The sequence below is a fragment of the Neoarius graeffei genome, chromosome 3 (assembly GCF_027579695.1).
Source record: "Neoarius graeffei isolate fNeoGra1 chromosome 3, fNeoGra1.pri, whole genome shotgun sequence".
Taxonomy (NCBI): Eukaryota; Metazoa; Chordata; class Actinopteri; order Siluriformes; family Ariidae; genus Neoarius; species Neoarius graeffei.
The window spans coordinates 115,323,908-115,329,907 of record NC_083571.1 but is presented as its reverse complement, the minus strand read 5'-3'; positions in this window follow the sequence as shown (position 1 = coordinate 115,329,907).

Here is a 6,000-nt window from a genome sequence, read left to right as displayed (position 1 = left end):
AGGCATGTCGTGGTGTGATTGATACTGGGCCTGTGGCTTCACTATGAAAGCACTGCGTTCAGAAAAACAGAGTAATATGGCTGGAGGAGGCTTGATGGAGATGACCTCGGGCCCCATCTCCTTTCTCGCCCCCTCCTCTGCCTCCTTCTGGAAGCTCGCCATCTGCCACAGCTGCTGCTTGCCTCAACCGCCACTCTAATTGACAATGAACCCAAAGGCGCGGTGATAATTGTGGCTGGCCGTTTTGGCAACTTCAGCGGGTTTCAATTCCTCCCTTTCAGGATTCATCAAGCCCCATCTGCTCCTCTCTCCATGTCTAGCATCTGCCCCTCTACCCCCTCATTCTCAGACCCCCCCTCCTTCCTCTATTTCTCGTTCTTTTTTTCTGCACTTCTCTCTCCTTCTCTCTTTCTCCTCCTCCTTTTCTCCCTCGGGCCAGGCCAAGCTTTTGTAAGGAGGCTGCTTATTAGAGAGTGGTCGCTAACCCGAGAGGTTAACCACACCCAGAAGAGCGGGGACTCGGTGGGGGCGAGCCATGTTTGTATGACTGAGAGACAGAAAAAGGACGCCTTGTGGTTTTTTCTTGCGCTGTCTCTCCCTCGGCCCATCCTCACCCACCTGAAAAAGAAAAGAAGTGTCGTGTGTCAGTGTGTGTGTGTGTATATGTGTGTGTAAATACTTATTTAGCCTTTTCTTCTATTCTTCCATTTTGATTTATTTCCTGGCTTTTCTTTTTTGGCTATAAATCGATTTTTTGTATCATCACCACGTGTGTTTCTGCGTTACACATCAAATAATAAATCTCTTTTCAAATCTGTCATTGTACAAAAAATTCATAACGTTTTCTTTTTCTGTCAGACCTGCTTATTCAGATAACACAATAATCAGTGTCTTATACTGGACAGGCTTGTAGTACTCGAGTCTGACTCGTGCCCTAATTTTAAGGACTCGTGATTTGACTTGGACTTGAGCACTGATGACTCGGACTCATGCATTAACTGCATTCGGACTTGTAAATTGGAAACAAGGACTCTGATTTTTTCTTTATTTTTTTGTAGCATGCCATAATAATTTGGCATAAGATATTTATATCTAGGGCGGCACGGTGGTGTAGTGGTTAGCGCTGTCGCCTCAGAGCAATAAGGTCCGGGTTCGAGCCCCGTGGCCGGCGAGGGCCTTTCTGTGCGGAGTTTGCATGTTGTTTCCTCCGGGTGCTCCGGTTTCCCCCACAGTCCAAAGACATGCAGGTTAGGTTAACTGGTGACTCTAAATTGACCGTAGGTGTGAATGTGAGTGTGAATGGTTGTCTGTGTCTATGTGTCAGCCCTGTGATGACCTGGCGACTTGTCCAGGGTGTACCCCGCCTTTTGCCCGTAGTCAGCTGGGATAGACTCCAGCTTGCCTGCGACCCTGTAGAAGGATAAAGCGGCTAGAGATAATGAGATGAGATATTTATATCTACATTAATTTTTGTACTAATTTCATGCCAGAGTGTCACATGTGTGCGCCTTGGTGCATGCAACAGATAGACTTCGGGTGCGTTCCGGACAGCACACACGCCAAGCGGACTCTCACGTGCGCCGTAAATGACTCGCACCTGCACAGGATTAAGGCGCAATCAGTGCACCTATATTGCTGGGTTTCAGTCACGTGACTTTTCTTAGTGGTTTTACCGGAAGTGAAATAGCTGGTGGTCTAAACAGCTGCCATAGTTCAAACAACTAGCGATAACTTATCAGAGTACGCTCGTAATCTAGAAGCCACTGCTGGCTTTAGATATATTCAGAAGATTGCTATGTGCAATGGAATCGACCGCTACAGTCTGGGAAAGAAGGATTTGTCATACGATCTGGAAAACTACCCTTCAGTCGAGTTCCCCGACATCTCGAACTATCTGGTGTTCCAGACGTCCTTCTACACCGCAAAACAGATGAAAGCGTGGAAGAGTACGGAGGCTTACAACTTTTTTGTATGTGGCTGGGTAAAGGACCTCGGGATCAAGTCGCTGCTGAATGAATCCTGTATTGTTTTTGCCCGTGTCAGGATGTTTTTTTTTAAGCTTTTCGTTTGTGTCTTTACAACAAAGTGCTGCAAGTTGAAGTGTAAACAAACAGTTGGCTTGATTCTCACTTGTGTTGGCTCTTATCTCTCGGCTAAATCATTCACAAAGATCATCAGAAACCCCTTTAAAGACCTGGATCTTAGTTAAACAAGATGGAGAAGTGATCACGGCGCACTGTAACTGTACGGCTGGGGAAGAATTTTGTCACGACCTTCATGCATATGGACTTTGTGAGGAGTAAACAAAGAAACAGCTGGGGACTTTAGCGCTTCATGGCTAAAAAAAAGTACCGTAAAATAACTACACATAGCAAGAAAAGTACTTGGAAAGCACTAAGGCCAGAGCTGAGAGGGAAATACAAACCTTTCACCAAGTGATCACTGCAAACTCGAGCATGCTTCGACTCGGCTCCCTTCGATTTCAGTCAGAGGTTCAAAAGCCACCTTTCTCCACGTCTTTTTGTGAAATCCTGTGTTCGTTCACCCTTTTTTATTAGTTCACGGAGAACCCTGAAGAAACTTTTATCAGTTTCATGGTTTGATCGATTCAAACAACCTAAAACAACACAAGCAGAAGGCATTTTTCATGCAAGCAATGCACCTTCTCTGTACAAACGCTTTGTAAACTGAGCTTTGGTCGACCACCAGATAAAGTTTTGAATAACTAATGAGGCGGATGTGATGTCAGATGAAACCCAGCAATAAAAATTGTGAAAACACACTTACTTTGCGAAGTATTGAGTTGCGTTGCTGATACATTACAGAGCCTTATTTCCTTGCTTGGTTTCCTGATCCCTAATTTCCTGTTTCTCATCTTTGATTCTGCCGAGTCTACGATAGCCTGTTTGTGCCTCGCTTGACCTATCACCTGTTTCACTGTTTTACGATTTTTAATTGTTTATCTGTCTTCACTTGTATTAATAAACACACCTTCTCTACTTACATCCGTCTCCCAACCATCTCTGACAGAATACTTCACACTCCCTGATAAAGAGAAGCACATTCACCTGTTCATTCATTATGTTCAGGAACAAACTAATGTTAATGGCGCTGAAACAGTCACCGTCAAATGGTGTGATTGGAGTCTTGTCTCGGACTCAACTCAGATCAATAGTGGACTCATCTCATGTCATCTCATTATCTCTAGCTGCTTTATCCTGTTCTACAGGGTCGCAGGCAAGCTGGAGCCTATCCCAGCTGACTATGGGCGAAATTTGGGGTACACCCTGGACAAGTCGCCAGGTCATCACAGGGCTGACACATAGACACAGACAACCATTCACACTCACATTCACACCTACGCTCAATTTAGAGTCACCAGTTAACCTAACCTGCATGTCTTTGGACTGTGGGGGAAACCGGAGCACCCGGAGGAAACCCACGCGGACACGGGGAGAACATGCAAACTCTACACAGAAAGGCCCTTGCTGGCCACGGGGCTCGAACCTGGATCTTCTTGCTGTGAGGCGACAGCGCTAACCACTACACCACCGTGCCGCCCCAATAGTGGACTCGACTGGAATTTTTTTTTTAATGACTTGGACTTGAAAACTGGGACTCAAGACTCGAGGTTTAGTGACTCAGCTACAACACTGCATTGTGATAACTCACTGTTTGAGTTTCAGTTAACTCATAACTCAATATTTTTTTCCTAAATATACAATTGCAATCCATTGAACTGTTTTGAAACATCATTGTATTTTGGGATCTGAAATGAACATAAGCTGGCCTTCAACTCTTCATCATGTTCAATTAGTTCAGGAGGCAACTCCATACACCACTCCACAACAAACTAAATTCTTCCTGAATCCTTAAGTTAAAGGTCTTTGGAGGTGTTAGAATCTTTAAAAAAAATTACTATAGGGTGTGGCATAACGTCCCACAAAGATGTTACAAAATGTAAAGGATGACTCCTTTAAACCCTGCACGATCCTGTGTGAATGTGCTGTGTCTCTGTTACCTATGTAGCCCAGGGGTGGCGCTATGCTCTGGATGTCTCTATGCCTGAGTGCAGAGCTGGCACATGTACAGCGGCAGACGGCCAAGAGCAGGCTGTGCCAACACCATGCTCAGAGCCAGTGCCAGCTGAGAACCAGACTTCTGTCACCCAGAATGTAACTGCAGCCTGTACTTCTTTTTCTCCTTTCAGATAGACCTATTAACTATTACTGATTTGTTCTGAAGTAACACTGTCCCTCTTTTTCAGGGTGTTTTGGTTGGCTTTACCTTCTTTATGAATTGATACCAGAAAAATATCACTTTCTAAATAGGAACATACAGTACCAGTTAAAAGTTTGTACACCCTACTCATTCATAGGTGGGGGTTTTTTCTGCATTTTGTATTTTCTACATTGTAGAACAAGATTGAAGACATCAAAACATAACATCTAATAACATCTGGAACATGTGCAGAATTATATGGCAAACAAAAAAGGGTTAAAAAATAACTAAATACGTTTAATATATTAGATTCAGGGCGGCACAGTGGTGTAATGGTTAGCACTGTCACCTCACAGCAAGAAGGTCCTGGGTTTGAGCCCCGTGGCCGGCGAGGGCCTTTCTGTGCGGAGTTTGCATGTTCTCCCCGTGTCCGCGTGGGTTTCCTCTGGGTGCTCCGGTTTCCCCCACAGTCCAAAGACATGCAGGTAAGGTTAGCTGTTGACTCTAAATTGACCGTAGGTGTGAATGTGAGTGTGAATGGTTGTCTGTGTCTATGTGTCAGCCCTGTGATGACCTGGCGACTTGTCCAGGGTGTACCCCGCCTTTCGCCTGTAGTCAGCTGGGATAGGCTCCAGCTTGCCTGCGACCCTGTAGAAGGATAAAGCGGCTAGAGATAATGAGATGAGATGAGATATTAGATTCATCCAAGTATCTAGCGTTTACCTTGATGACGCTTTGCACACTATTGTCATTATCTTAACCAGCTTCATGAGGTTGTCATCTGGAATGATTTTCAATTAACAGGTGTGCCTCATCAAAAGTTAATTAGTGCAATTTCTTGCCTTCTTAATGTGTTTGAGATCAAACAGTATATAATAATAATAATAATAATAATAATAATAATAATAATAATAACAGTAAACAGCCCTATTCCACACCACAACTGTAGTAATTCAGTAAACTAAAATTATTGACACCTTAACGATCTTTCGGCCGTTGCAGAAAAGACTTTCAATATGTAAACTGTACATGAATAATTACTCAAACTTCCACTGGAAAAACATGAGTTGATTCCCGATTACTTAATGTATCATATCACGTGGCACCGTTCCACAATTATCGACACCCAGATGATTATTTATAAAAAATAAATAAATAATCAGTATGTGGTATCAAGTTAACAAAACAGTTTTTATTTAAAATTTGTTTTCCATAGACTTATATTCAGTACAAAATATCTTTTATATAAATATATGGATGTCAGTGTTAATGTAAATTAGGAAATAATTCTAATGTTTGTTAACAAATGAACTGATAATGGTTAACCTGCATCAGAAAATCTTTTTGTTCCACTTTCTACCCACTTTCTAAGTATTTTCATAGATCACATTTTGTTAATCATTCATTGTTGTTTGTATTAATTTCTAGTTTTGTAGTTTACCAATAATTCAAACAATGCTCTAATTTGTTGCAATTAGATTCAGATTAGTGAAGCGTCAAGTCAAGTCAACTTTATTGTCAAATATGCTATACATGCTCGACATACAGCACAGATGAAATTTCAGTCCTCTCTGACCCACGGTGCAAACAGGCAATGCAATAAATAAAAATAGAATAATTGAAAAAAAAAAAGTATAAACACTCTAGATAGGAACTAGATAACACTCAAACAATATAAACAGTATAAATAAACAGTATAAACACGAGATAAGAACAAGACAGACTAAACACTCAGACAATATAAACAGTGTAAACACTAGATAAGAACTACACACAGAC